Raw genomic sequence first — 16,237 nt, forward strand, 5'->3', positions numbered from 1 at the left:
ATAAATTGTGGCACAGGTATACCGAAGAAAGTCAAGACAAACAGTGGCCACTGGCAGGATCCTTTGACCTTGATAAAATAGAAACGTTAGAAATAGCCCTTCGAAATAATAAGACAACCCCAATTATGCTCGACAGTCTCGGTATGTGGCGCAGAGAGGCTATGCAACGACAGAGAAAAGACGAGGACAAACCAAGTAGAGAAATATACCGACAGGACAACCCCAGGACACCGCTACCCACAACTTATCCCCCGACACTATGCAAAAGACGACCAGACTTAGGGCCAGACCAATGCGCTTTTTGTAGATATGTCGGACACTGGAAAGCCCAATGCCCGACTCTACTGAGCGTGAGTAAAGGCAAAGGGCCGACAGGAACGACAGACCGGCAGTACGAGAAAAAGCGCGAGACAAAGAAGAACCCGACTTACATAGACAGACCAGATAGAACCACCACGTTTGATTATGCCCGATGGCACAGATTTCGCCAGGACAATTTCAGCGGCATGCTCAAGTTCTCCTAGGTCGGGCAACGTCAAGACGGGAACCCAGCCTCGCTTTAAAATTCACAGACGGACAGAGATAATTATGACCAATAACTGTTTTTTATTCGTCTTGGGTCTTTGTATGTCGTATTTGTACTGTCCCCCGTCTGAGTTTGTGTGTATGTAATGTACGAATCTGCGTCATCCCTCTACACGTGTTTCCGTGTTACTCAACCTCTGTTAGCAGAAACTTAGCATAAAAGCAACCTGTAAAGAAAGAAATGGTAAAACAAAATCCGTAGACCATTGATGAACTCGAACTTTTAATTTAACTCAACAAACAAGGAATAATAACGGTAAACTGTAGAAAATGAAAGTCAAACAGAACATTGGCCCCCCCCATTCTGGAACCTTCCGAAGGAGGGTAAGGTTACGGCTACGCCCAACCAGCGACAACCCATATAAGGCGGGCCCCGCCGCCAACTCTTGGTCAGGAAATCTTAACGTATGGGGGAGCCGGAGGAGAGGCAGGAGCCAGCAGCCTGGGCAGTTGTAGGTAGTCCCGCCACATGTCTCCTCGGCCAGCCGCAACGGGCCTGGATAGACTTAAGTAGTCCCGCCACATGTCCAGAGAAGAACGAGGCACCTCTTTCTTTTCCCTTCCGTAACAGCCGCAGCAGCTCTGGACGGCGGGATGTCCTGCACGCACCTCCACAACAATTTGTCCAAGTTGGGCTGGGAGGGAGAGGCGACGCGGACGAGCCTCTCCCACCTCCCAGATAGGAGGTCTCCCAGTCCCCGGCCCGACGCCGAACACCCCCAGTCAGGCGATGGTGCCAATACTTCCACAGCACCGAACACACCATGGTGGCACCCCAGTACTTGCGCAGCACCGAACGTGCAATGGTGGCCATATTTTCGGAACACCGAACCTGCAATGACTGCACTGATACTCGTGCCGCGCCGAATGCGCGCCACAGGTGGCCATACTCCCACAGCACTGAGCACAGGACTTGGGGAACACCGGATGTGGAGAGACCTTCATGCGGGGCGATGAAAAAGAGCAGCATGAAGTGCACCGGGAGAAGGAGACGGCGCGAACGAGTCTCCCTCGCCCCCCAGCTGGGGGCATCACAGCTGCACCCCAGCTGAACGTCCCGCTTTCACACAACAGGGACCTCTTCCTTTCACTCCGAAGGATCTCTCCCACTCTTGCAAACTCGACGAGAGTGGCCCCTGTAGGGCCTCAAAATGGCGTCTGGGTCCGCTGGAAGGCGGGCCCCGGCCACTAGAGTAACTTTGACCAGCAATATAACTCGAACATTTGCCCACTGGGGCACGAGCCCCCATCTCCGACAGCATCTCCGCAGCCTTGAAGATCCTACAAAGGTCCCCGGCGGAGCCTTCGGCCTCTGCAGGTTTCCGGTAAGGGACGGCTGCCTTGATCGCCAACGAAATAAACGTGACATTGCCACTCCCTCTGTTAGCATGAATTCTAGAACTGCCGAAAAGGACTCTGGTCCAACTGCCAGTAATGGGAAACATTTCCCCCTGATGCTGCTTCCGGACTGAGCCGGCCCCGCCCAAGATGGCGCTGGTATCAATCGGAACTTATGAACACCTCGTGGTGTTCCTTCGCACTAATATAAACTTGATGTTCTGAGACTTTATATGATCCTTTGTACACTTGGCTAGAAAAGACAAGGAGAGCTCACTCGACGAACAGTATGAAAGGATCCCGTTACAAATGTTGATTACAAATGTACAATGTATTATATTTTTTATAGCTGATGTATAACCTCATCTACGACGCACACATACGGTATACATATAGGAAATCTGATTGCAACTATTATGATTATGCTTCTAAATTATGAAAATGAATGCCCCCCCGAACCCCCAGCCAATTAATAGACGTTTTAGTTTCTTACAAATGAATGAATAAAACTTTCCGATGTTTTTATTGCTGCAAACGACACCCCCCACTGTACGCACTTTAGCCATTGCCACGACCGGCCAAATACGACCGCACCCTCTTAATCCACGTGCTGAAATGAGTTTGCAAAATAAAGTTTTTTTGAAACTATGGACGGGTATTGCATGCTTTATTTTAAAAATGTGGGATCGGTGGGAAAGTTCTTTTCTGTGCACCCTACTCTGCTCTCTCTTTAAGGTTAAAAGAAGATGGTTGCCCAGCCCTGGAGGACGGATCGGATCGACAACACGACACTCCGCCTTCAAAGTACGCGACTGACCCATGAACTCTCGCGTAGAGGAAGACCTTGACTTCCAAGGATGGGTAAAACGAACGGTGTAAATGAGGGAATGTAAAAGGAGGGTGAAATGAAACGGTGTAAATGTTATAAAGTACAACGTTCCAAGGTATCAGGGAACGGAGCTGACCCAAGAACCGAAGAACTTTAGAACGCCACAGCGTTGAAAGAGGTTTAAGGATCCCGATAGTGAGATACATCCTTTGACTAGATACCTCGCACTAGGCACCTCTGGTTTCCTTTTTACGTTTTCCCCGCACACGACCTATAAGGGCACACTGCCCCCCTCCCCTCCCGACCCCAGAAACCATACCCCCGGGACCCTGCCCCGAGGAGGAAAGACGAGTAAGAGGTAAGTAAAGGACTTATGAATCCATGTATTTAAATATGCGCGAATGCTGTCTCCCCCACCCCCTTTTTTCCTCCCTCTGCAGGTTACATCAGAGATTACAGCCGAGGTGTGGCGAAGATCTGAAGCCTTGCCATGTCTAATACACGAAGCAGACTAGCGCCGCAAGGTGGTGCCTAAGCACGCCTGCAAACTACTCACGTGTCGAACAAACCCGAAAAAAAAAATTAGCACAACCTGATAAAAAGTGATCGCCCTTAAACCAGACCGGACGAATGAACCCATGTCACGTATGATGCGAAACTATGAGAGAATGTGTGTGTGTGACTGAGGCGTTGACCCAACTGGTCGAAGGACCGAGAATGCGAGAAAGTGCGACAAAATGGTACCTCTTTTCTTCTTTCCTTTTTCTCAAGGCACGTCCCCTCTACCCTGTCTAATGCTCAAACTGCATGATTACAAGATTCTAACGCAGACCCGTGAATGCCCTTTACTGTGTAATGCACTAAATAGCCTTTCTTGAATACACTGCCACCCTCTCTGTTGCACGTGTACTATTTAGCCTGCCGTTGCACTCTCTCTCTCTCTCTCTCTCTCTCTCTCTCTCTCTCTCTCTCTCTCTCTCTATTTTTTTTGCACTCCCACTCTTCCGAGTGATTAGCCCCGAAATTGGCAGACTGCCACCCCTAGCGCACCACCTAATTGGCTTCAAATACCGTCAGTATTTGCACAAAAACTTGTCTTTAATACAATCACCCTGAGACCGTGTCATTACCTCTCCTTTTCCGCTAGAAGCCAATGAACCGAGGTTGGGCCGTAAGGGAAAGGACAGGTAAGACGACAGAGGTTCCCTAATCTGGCCCGTAATAAGGGAACTACATGTCAACGGCTCCTATGGTATAAAACAAGGACCCCAGAATACGCGACCCTCCCCGCCCCGAATTGTCACAATACCCAAACAGGAAAAATGATCACCCCTGTTACATCCCTTGTATCAGCCGCTCCAAATTGGAGTTATGAAACTACCCCTCATTCCCGATTGTGAGAGATGGGTCGATTTACGCCCTTACCATAAGTTTTCTATGTCCCTAGGTGTCTTCCGATGAGACCCCTGTCTTCTCTAATTTAGTAATCCGGCCGCGAGAGGCTGCATAGGGACCAGAATGATGTTTTGCAAAGTTTAAGATTAGACTGGAGCAAAGAAAACCATTACACTGTACCATGCCGAAAGCGAAAATGTTTAGTTGAAAAGCAGGAGGCATTGATAGAAAATAAATGTTTAGCCTATGTTCGTCCATCAGCAAAATATCTGTTTAGTACCATGTCGATAGCACGCAGTACCCTTGGTAAATATAAAGCCCTAGAGAACGGCACATCTTTGTCAAACCCGTCTTACGAAGGTGGGTCACCATCAGATGAACTGTCGTGACTGTAATAAATAATTGTGAAGGAAAGTCATAGTAAATCCAACAGGCTCGTCACCGGTCATTCATATGCCAGTTGTGAACATTAATATAACGGACATTTTCATTCTTTGCCTGGAGCTGGGAGAGAAATAGACTTTTTGATTATCTTCATCTGCAAATTCTCTAAAGACTGTCTTTTCAAACTTGTTTAAGGGTACTGCTGTTGGAGGAGAGAAGGACCGGATGTGGGAGCACGAGGCCTGACTGCAGACTAAGGAACACCTGCGACATTAGCCAAGGCGAGACCACGACAGAAAAGAGCTGCAGGACGAGGCACTGTTTTCGACAACATGAGAAGAAAGGGCCGACCTGATGCCCCTGCTTGATGTCCAGTGTTTGCCGACAAGTCCCCGCTCTCTGGATTCGGTCACACGCCCGCCTATCTGAAGTCTCTCGTTCCCCTAGTTTGTTCCTAATTTGGCCTTGCTCCATCCCCCTTTTCCTCCGACCTACCCTATGGACTGTTTTGTACGCTCTTCTTCCATCTGAACTTTCTGACAATCACCTCAAAGGACACAGGGCGAAAAGGACCTTTCCGACCAGAAACGCGAGGAAAGGGTCGTGCCCTGCAACGCAGAACTTAGAATAGAGCTGGACTTGTAGCTCCACCGCCGGTGCTCCTCAGCGCCAACGAAAGACAACAAAGAATAAAGAGAACTCGTTAACTTCGAACATTTGACATCCTCAATCACCGTTTCTGCTATGCCTCATTTCTCTCCCAGCCGCCATTGTATTGATCATGCTCCAATCCGAATCTGATATATGTAGTAACTTACCAGTTCACGTTATGAAATGTATTCGCTGCTCTCGCTACAGAATCGTTTTTTTGTATTACATCTCTATGACTTTCCTGCTAAAACAAATTGATCAAAGTTTATCAAATAGGTCGACCTCCTAAAAACTAGAAATGTTAAAATGTATTGTTTACAACTCTTTCCATCTAGGGTTCCTACCGTTCTCTTTCTCATGCCCACCACAATAGAACCGAGTAGAAGATGAACCAGCAAGATGTCTTGAATATGTTAAAGGGAGGACTGTTGAAAATTAGTACGTTTTGGTGAACATTATCTGCGCCATCTTGCCTCTTCCCCTGATGCCACACTTTTGTCGTGCGCACCCGCCATTTTAAGATGCCCCGATCAGAACGAACCCTTTTGCATGCCGCTGGCCCCTGACATAGCCCTTCGCCTTCACTAAGCCTGCACGCTGACCACCCCCCTGCTTGCACCTGCCTTGAATCATAAACCCCTCTTCGGCGCTGCTCTGCCCCAGGCCCTCATCCTGTTCCCAGCGCGACACCTCCCTTCTTCCCTTTCATGATCTCCGGCCCTTAGATGCAAACCCCCTTCTTCCCCGTGTGCCCATTTGTCTTCCCCGTTCCCAGGCCGACACCCAGCTCTGCCGATACCATTCCTTGCCCCTCCACGTACAATAGAAAGCTTCCCCCATCAAAGGATCCCCGGGTTGATCAAAGCCCCCCACTCCATGAGACCCGATCAAACCCCCCACATTCCGTGAATCGGCGGAATATCCAGCTGCGTGATACTCATCACCTGTTGTGACTAGGGTGGGGACTTCAACTGTAAATGTGTGTGGGAACGGGCCCAAAGGGGAGTTCCGGGAATGTCTTTTCCTTACATCAAAGCTTTAACATGAATGTGTAATCTGTAATAAAGTCATAAAACAGTGTATAAGAGGCCAGGCCTCAGAAATGTATCTAGAGCACCTCAGAACGATACCTTCTGTCCGTTTCGTTGTGTTCTCCTCCGGAGAGAATAAAAACCTTGTTTCCTGCTTTCCAGTCTCCAGCGCCTGCCTCTTCATTGATTAAATAACTAGAGGGTCACAGAGGCAATACCGCCGGGCAAATATCGATTGTCCCCGACCCACACCAGGTTCAACATTAACAAATCTAAAACAGAGACTATGACTTGGAACGAAGTCTTTTTGAGCCCATATAACAAAGAAAAAATCAGATACCTGGGTATTGACGTAGGTAAAGATATAGATAAAGTTCCACAGATTAATTTCCATAGAGTCCAGGTTGAAGTTAAAGGATTGCTGAAAGTATGGAGTAGCCTGCCGCTGTCTAAATTGGGTAAATCAAACATACTTAAAATGTCAGTTTTACCGAAGTTCACGTTCATCTTCGGAGCCATCCCGCTCGAGTTCAATAGGGAGTCTATTAAGAAAATCCAGGGAGAGTTATCAAGTTTCATTTGGTCATCCAAAAAACCCCGAATTGCTTGGATTAAAATAAGGAGAAGGAAAAACCAGGGTGGATTAGCAACCCCAGACATTTTAGAATACTGTAGAGCTTTCCAATTTAAAAATAGCAGACTCTTATTAGGCCCTTATGAAAATTACCCATTATATATCCAGATAATGACAAATAACACCAGTCATTTCCTCTTTAAATTCAGTCACCCAAAATTCTTCAAAAAATTTAAGTTGAAGACTCTAAGAGCAGCTGCAAAATCATGGTACTGCATCAGGTCGACTGTGAATATCCCTCTTCACAGCGATAAAGCTCCTATTTGGGACTCACCTAGTACTCCGGAATGTCTTAAAGACTCTTTGTCACTTTCCCTAAAATCAGCAGGAATTGTATTATGGGGGCAAGTACTACATCAGAATAAAATCTTAGACTGGGAAAAATTAAATGAAATCACGAACTTTTCTCTAGCTAAGTTTAAATATTATCAACTCTCAAGTTGGGCAAAATCAGTGAAGGAAACCAAAACAGGCAATACAATCTTAGAAAGCAAAATGTTGGAGAATCCTTTCAAGAAAGAGATATCATTCTGGTATTGGGCCCTCATAACCTCAGGGGAGGAAGAATTCCGGATTCCGGAGAGAATTTGGGGGAAAGACCTGCCAACGCTGGATACAAACCTCTTATGGCAAGTATCTATGAACAAATGCTGGTCAATAGTAACATCTGCAGCATTAAAAAGAAACCACTTATATACAACCCACAGGGCTTATTGGACGCCGGAAAAACTATCAAAATTTAGCGGATCTGTGGTGAAGTCCTGCCTGAAATGCAGCTTTCCGAAGGCCAATGACCTGCATATGTTCTGGCAGTGCCCCCATCTCGAAGACTTCTGGAAGGCGGTGGGTAAGACTATAGAAGAGGTATTGGGAAAACAGCTAACAGTGAGTATGGATTTGGTCTTTTTCGGGGTGTCTTGGTCTCCCTCAGCAGACAGATTAACAAAACGGGAAGAAAGTCTGGTGTTTCTTTTAATTTATTAGCCAGAAGAGAGATATGCATAAAATGGATCATTCCATTAGCTCCGCTACATGTAGAGTGGTTATCTTCAGTGCTTAGAATCTATAATTTGGATAAAACAAAGAAACCATTTTCAAAAACATCTGCCTTCTGGGAACTGTGGGAAAATCATTTTCGGGGTATATAAGTTACGAATGTCTGATGGTTTATTGTGCTCCTCCTCCTGTTTTTTTCTTCTTTATAAGTACGTCCTATGATTAAGTGCAAGCAACACTTAATGGGATTGAAGGCCTATTAGAGTAGCCATAATGGCTAGCTCAACCCACCCAGAATTACAACCTTCTACAATAGTAATTGGAAGTAAGGGGTCCCCAAATTTTTCCCAAATGGTCCTCACGTGGTGAAAATTACAGGTTACGGCTCGAAGGGAAAAAAGGGGCAACCCTGATAACTCCTTACTATAAGTGATGCACAATGAGGACTAAAAAAAAAAAAAAAAGATAGTGGCCTCGACCACTCTCGTAAGCTGACGAATATTCCTACTATTGGTCATAGGACCCCAAAAGGGCAGGAACCCCTTAAAGAAGTCTCCAACTTCTTGTGCGGCAGTGTCTTTCGCATCGATAACACCTCTACCATATCTTGTCTTATGGTAATTGAAAGCAGCTGTGTATGTAGGGGTAAGCAAAAATGCCACATAACATGTGCCTGAAAAATCAGAAGGCAACCATGTATATGCTCTGTCGTAACAAACAAAATATGTGCCTTTAGCGGGCACGAACGGTGAAGATTTCTGGGACGTATAGACATAGGTGTGAACACACACTCTCTTACCAAGCTGAGCTCTCGGATTCTGACCATTACCTTGCAGACAAAGATGACCTTGGTGGGGCACAATCCAAACAGGAGGAGACCTTTTCTGTCTCTCTTTCTCTGTCAGACTAATGCTATATCTCGTCTTGTTCCAACCAACATATGCTCGTACCTCATCTTTAGGGATAGCATTATATGCATCAATATCTCTGACCATATCTACTATTCCCTGTATCAAGGCATTATTATTCGCATTATCTTTGACAGAACGTACAGGAGATGCTGAATTCGCATAGATAAACATTGACTGGAGTGCCCATACTGACCCATTAGGCGAAAAAGGCAAAACCAAATATGGCATTCCCTTATCAATTGTATGCGGCATAAGACCACACACCCAACAATTCGTGGTATTTACAACTAGCTGATGCTGGTGCAACATCTGTATAAACAAATTGTTCACAAATTCTAATCTTCATGTCTGTTTATGTTCAGGCAACGTATGAAACTCATGTGGGGAAACAGTAGAAAAAGAAAGAGTAGGTTGGGAGGTAGATGCAAGTGTCTGTTGTGATGCATAGAAAATCCAACCCAAACAAACCAAATGTAATGTTCAAAAGCATAAGAAAACATATTATTAAAAAACATTTGCTACGAACCAATATACACATTTGCACTCTGAAATCAACTCTTTTAACACCATTGTCGGACTCAAAACACTCCATCCTCTAAAGTGCTGCTCACGGCAATTTTCCTTCTTCACTTAAGTGTGCGTCAAGATAGTACTAACGACCCTAAACCACAGACCTTGTGTCAATAAGCGGCTCACCCCTTAAGAACTTATACCGTGACCCTGCAGCTGAGTCCGGATGGTGACTCAAAAAAGTAAAAAGTAAAAAAGTCTCTTGATCTGACAAGGTGTAATTCACTACATAAAAAAATTCAGATTTATTTGTCCATTTCAAACGTCCTTTTTCGATCTCAGATTGTAGCGCTCTTTGCCAGGCACAGTCTGATCCTTAAAGAGGAGTTCCGGATTCATCGTGTCGAGTCTCAGAGACGGAGGCACAGCAGCTTGCAGAACATCATCATCCTCGCGTTCCGACTAGTCCATGTCAAATGTGCATCACTAAAAGGTACGAATCTAGGAACCCTTTCACACTCGGAGTCAGCTATTCCATCCCTCACCCACTTATCATACGGTAAGGGCAACTGAACTTTTTTCGGATGGGTGGCATGCACCCAGTTCTTTTTACCAGCTACCCTAACACCAGTTCTAGTGACCAGAAGAACTAAGTAGGGACCAGTCCATCTTGGTTCCAAATTCTTGGATCGCTGAAAATTCTTCGTCAAGATAAAATCACCAGGTTGGATCGTGTGCCCTGGATCTGCAGTAGCTGTCGGCAAACTGTCATAGACCTGTTGGTGGGGAACACGTAATTTAGCAGTCAAGTCATGTAAGTAATCCACCAACATAGGGTATTCAATACTGCTGTATTCTTTTGGACGAGGCACACCCCAAACATTCGCTGGACGACCAAAAACTATTTCGTATGGGCTAAGTCCCACACGAGAATGCACTGTCGTCCTTGTTGACAAAAGAGCCAATGGCAAGGCATCCGGCCATGTAAGACCAGTGCTCGCTTGTACCTTAGCTAATTTCAGCTTCAAGGTACCATTGTAACATTCAACAAGTCCAGCAGACTGGGGGTGATTCGGTGCGTGGAACTTCTGCCTGATACCCAAACCAACGCATACTTTCTTCATGATTTGACCCACGAATTCACTCCCATTGTCCGACCATACAATTCTCGGCAAACCAAATCTAGGGAAATACTCCTTGAGCAAAACCTTGGCTGTAGACAAGGCAGTATTATCCTTTATGGGGTAGGCCTCTATCCATCTGGAAAAGGCGCAAACAACCACAAGGACATACTTTAAATTATTGCATCTCTCCATGTGTATGTAATCTAGCTGTATCACTTCAAACGGATAAGTTGGAGGAGCAAAATGACCAGCCGGAGTTGGAGTTCCCTTGCCAGGATTATACTTCAGACAAATCATACAATGCTTCACCAAATTCTCAGCACATTTAGGAATTACAGCATTCTGCCATACTGGAGCCAACAACTTGCATAATCCCTTCGAACTAATGTGAGCCATTCCATGAGCCATAGTAACCACTGGGAGCACATACGCATCAGGCAACAACCAACCATCTCTGGTGTTCTGACAACTCAACCCAACAACCCGTCGAATCCAACATACCCGTACTTTCTCTCCACGTACTCACTTCCTTTTCCATAGCTTCAGCCTGAATTGACTTCACACTTTCTATTTTGTCTTCACACATTCCACCAGCCATAACCCAATTAGCAGGGACTGCAACATACATATGGCTCATCATGTCTTTCGCCGTTTCCTTCGCAACTTCATCCGCAAACGCATTCCCTCGACATACATCATCCACAACTTTCTTATGCGCACTACACTTCACAATTGCAATCTGCTTTGGGAGAGCAAGGGATTCCAAAAGTTCATTCACTAACTGCCCATGCTGAATTTTTGTGCCATGGGAAGTAAGGAATCCTCTTTCTCTCCACAAACGTCCAAAACTATGGGCAACACCAAACGCATACTGGCTATCAGTATAAACATTCACTCGCTTTCCTTCTGACAATACACACGCTTGTGTCAATGCAATCAACTCTGCTGCTTGTGCAGAATTCTGTGCTATGTGTGCTGTCTCAACAACTGTTAGATCTGGGGGTCTCTAGTTGGCAGAGGTAGGTACCTCTGTCCAAATAGGGACCCTTGCTTCTAGTCAGGGCAAGGAGATAACCCTCTGAGATAACCCCTGCTCACCCTCTAGGTAGCTTGGCACGAGCAGTCTAGGCTAACCAGAGGCAATGCGTAAAGTATTTGTACCAACACTCACAGTAACACAGTGAAAACACCACAAACTGACTCCTCAACAGTTTAGAAAAATAAAGGTATTTTAATCTCAACTACATAAGACCAAAACGACAAAAATCCGACATACACAGTTCAAGAATATGGTTTCAAAAAGAGTTCTTAAGGTTGCGTTAAAATTGTTTACGTTGCGATAGAATTTTCTACTGATGCGTGAAAAGTTCACAGTTGCGTCACGTTTACTCACAGTACCTTTTAGTTGCAACAAAGTTCCAAAAGCAGAAGCTGGTGCGGTGGAAAACAAGCGATGCGGTGCTCCTGAGACTCTGGGGAGGCGTTTGCGACAGCCCCGCTGCAGCAGCGGGCGTGTTGCGACGAATCCGGTCTGTATGGGGAGGAAGGCCACTTGTATGATTCCGGTGCGTAGGTTCCGTAGGAAGTCTGTTCTCGCAAAGGCACTTGCGACGATCTCGTAGGGGCTGCGACGATCTCCGGGGCGACGATGCGCGGTCCAGCGGTGATCCTCTCTCTCGCAGCTCCTCGATGCGATGGTTCTGCGACGATGCTCGCAGCGACGTGATGCGGTCCGCAAGCAAGCGGTCCGGCGATCTCACCCAGCGACGACAGGCTCTGCGACGATACTCGCAGCGATGTTCGATTCTCCCGCACCGGTCTGGTGCGTCCCGCAAACGAAGGATGCGACGTCTCTGGCAGCGGCATCAGGCGCTGCGACGATCTCGACCTCCGTAGCGGTGGGAAACTTCTCGCACTCTCGGGGATGCGCTCCCAAGCGAGCGATGCAACACTTTTCAGTTTCAAAAGTCTCTCAAGCTTAGTTTCAAGCTTCCCAGCACAGGTACAACTTCCAGAGGCCCCACAACTGGATCAAGCACTCTAGGAAGGACAGACCTCTCTCAGCAGAGTTCAGGAAAGCTGGGGGTGAAGTCCTTTTGTTCCTGGGACTTCAAAACAGGGAGCCAGCTCTACTCAGGCCCTTGGAGATTCCTTCAAGACAGGGGACACAGCTCAGCAGCAAAGTCCTTCCCCACTCCTTGGCAGCAAAGCAACAGGTCAGTCCAGCAGAGCAACAGCAGGACAGTCTTCCTTCTTCAGTTCAGCTTTCTCCTTGGCAGAGGTTCCTTCTTGATTCCAGGATGATCCAATTTTCTGTTGTCAGGGGTCCTGTACTTATACCCCTAAAGTCTTTGTTCTCTGTGGGCCCCGAGCCCGGTCTGAACCAGTTCTGGATGTTTCCTGAGTACTTTGTTTTGCTGTCTTCTTCCTTCCTTTCAGAGTGAGGGGCAGGGTCGTCAGCCGCCCAGCAGGAGGTGGAGCCACATTGTGGAAGGCAGGCACAGCCCTATTCAGGCCCAGGTGCTACCTCCTCCCACCACTCTAGTTGCAAATGAAGTCATTCAGCCTAGGGCTGACTCAGCCAGCCTCCTGGGGAATACCCAGCCCCTGTCACTCTCAAACCAGACAGTCAATACACAAACAGGCCCAGGCACACAGAAGGGTCAGACAAGAGAACAGCAACTTTCTAAAAGTGCTGTTCTCAAACACAGGATTTAAAAACAACCTTTCCTAAAAGATGTGTTATTAAATTCTGAGTTCAGGGATACTAGATACTTATGTCCTATCTGGCTCCTATGGGAAGAAATGCTGTTAACCACTGTAGCCAGCATCCCCCATGTTAATCTATGGAGCCAGATAGCCTTACAATAGTGAAAAACGAAAATGGCTGCCATTCACTATCAGAGCATGTTACCTGCACGAGTACATGCTCTACCTTTTGCATACACTGCACCCTGCCCAGGGGGGTACCTTGGGCCTTCCATAGGGGTGACTGATGCGCACAAAAAGGGAAGGGTTAGGCCTGGTCAGTGGGGACACTGACCAGGAGGACATTGCAGTTCTACAGTGGCAGGCCTTTGACACTATTTTAGAGCTACTCCTGTGGGTGGCACAATCAGTGCTGCAGGCCCACTAGTAGCATTTGTCATCACCAGCCCTGGCACACCCAGTGCACTTTACTAGGGACTTCATGGTGATACAAATATGCCAAACATGTATATCCAATCAGAATATCAATTTACATAGGGAGCACTTACACTCTTGCACTGATCAGCAGTGGCAGAGTGTCCAAAGCATCTAAACCAGCAAAAACGAAATCCAGCATAGCATCAAAAATACAGGAGGTAGAGGCAAAAAGATAGGGGAAACCACGCCAAAGATGCCAGGTCTAACAACAACTGTATGTAAAGTTGTGACGACATATGCTGCAGTCGTTTCACCATTCGGAAGCTTAAAACACAAACCATCTACCCATAAAGTACCATCAACATTCTCAAGAGGAGTATCTTTTAGGTCAACTCTAGCTTTTGTTTCTTCCTCTGTACGAAGAAAACAATCATGCTGTTCTTGAGCATCCGTCTCTGTAGAGATCGGCAACAACGTAGCTGGATTCAACACATTACATCTTTTAATGTGAACATGGCTAGCCAACAGTGTCAACTCATAACCTGAAAGACGTGCACTAGTAAGGTGCTGTGTCTTGGTCCTGTTTAATAAAGTATCCACTGCATGTGGAACCATCACAATCAACGTATTATCCAATCCCAAACCAGCAGACTGTCAGATAGAAACAGCCGCTGCCGCTGTAGCTCTCAAACAACTCGGTAACGCCTTAGTAACTGGGTCTAACGTAGCTGAAAAATATGCACATGGGCGTTGCTTGTCTCCAAACTGTTGAGTCAACACTGACAATGCACAACCTTCTCTCTCATGCACGTACAACGTGAAAGGTTTACTGTAGTCAGGAGTACCCAATACCGGAGCCGAACACAATGCATCACGTAATTCAGAAAAACTTTTCTGACACTCATCAGACCAAGTTAGAGGTTGCGGAGTATCTTTAAGAGTCAGCGCCAACAGAGGTTTCGCTAGCAGGGAAAAATTAGGGATCCATTGTCTACAATACGAGGTGATTCCTTAAAAGGCACGCACTTCTCTCTGTGTGGATGGCACACTCATTTGCGCAATCGCTTGAATTCTTTCTGGGGTCAATCTCCTTCCCTCCTTCGACAAGAGATGACCTAAGTAGGTTACTTCTTGTCGGCAATACTGTAACTTTGAAGGCGACACTTTATGATGGAGGTCAGACAAATATCGTAACAAAGAAAGAGTAGCCTCTTTACAAGTCTCTTCGTTATCAGCAGCGACCAGCAGATCATCAACATACTGGATAAGAGTAGCACCAGTAGGCAACACAAAGCTATCAGCTGAGTTTTCAACGCCTGACTATAGATGGAGGGACTTTCACAATAACCTTGGGGAGCGCTCTTAAACCGGAAGCTTCGTCCTCCTAAAGAGAAGCCAAAAATATCTCTACTTTCCTCAGCAATTGGAATACTGAAGAAAGCATTCTTCAGGTCGATGACAGAAAACCAGGCTGCCGAAGCAGGAATCAGAGTCAACAAAGCAGTGATATCAGGGACAACAGGAAACTGTGGCACAACAATCTTGTTGACCTCTCGAAGGTCGATCACAAACCGGTACACAGGTGGCTGAGAAGCATCAGTACGCTTAAGGATGGGCAAAACCGGACTATTACACACATTACCTCTCGTTTCCTCAACTACACCCTTCTCAACCAGATCATAGACAATCGCTAATAGAGCTCTCTCGCCATCGCTCGATATTTTATACTGTGGGATACGAGGTAGCCTAGCATTCGATTTGAGGGTGACAACCTAAGGTGGAATCTGCAAAAGACCAACATCATTAGGACCTGTAGCCCAAAGTGTATCAGGAAGAGAACGCAATTCCAGTGGAAGACAATCTTTAGACACATACATCGGAGAAATCACTTTCTTACCTAGGGTAAGATGTACTCCCGAAGGAGAACAATGTAATGTTGCATACAATCTTTTCAGCAAGTCCAAACCCAACAGATTCTCACCACAACCAGTCATTAGAATAAGTGGAGCTTCCAATTCACAAGGACCAATGGAAAGGGACAAAGGACTAGAAACCGGATTACGAACTGGGGCGCCTGAAAATCCTACTGAAACATTGGTAAAGCCAGACAAAGGTGCGCCAGGAAGTTTAGAGTGCATAATAGAACTCTTCGTCGCACCAGTATCCAAAAGAAAAGGTTCTACCACACCTGATGTAATCACTTCAACATAAGGTCCTCTCTGATCTACTGGAACTGACACTACTCCCTCACTTTGCCCTTGGCTGTCCTAGGTATCATTATAATCAGAACTCTCACCTTCGACATAGTAATCCTCAGCATAGTACTGAGCAGACTGACCACTCGGAACATTCTGTCTGTAAGAACTGGGACCGCCAGTTCTCCGGGGGGTAGCATGGCTCGAGCAGGAAGGCGGCCAGGGGCGGATTGGTGTCAGTACAACGCGGATTTTTACATCGCATTCCGTTACAACGGAATTTTTACAACGCAGGATCCATTACATCGGATGCCATTACAACGCATGGCATTACATAGCAGATGGTATTACAACGCATGGCATTACATCGTAAGTATAGGTAAGTATACCTTTTTTTAAAAATGTTATTAAGTTAATTTAATTAATTTAATTTAATTTAATTAATTTAAATAAAATACATTTTAAAAAAGCCATTAATTTAATTTAATAAAATAATATCTATTTAATAAATGTAATTTTAATAAAGAA

Source organism: Lissotriton helveticus, chromosome 2_2 (genome assembly GCF_964261635.1).
Source record: "Lissotriton helveticus chromosome 2_2, aLisHel1.1, whole genome shotgun sequence".
In the NCBI taxonomy this organism is placed as follows: Eukaryota; Metazoa; Chordata; class Amphibia; order Caudata; family Salamandridae; genus Lissotriton; species Lissotriton helveticus.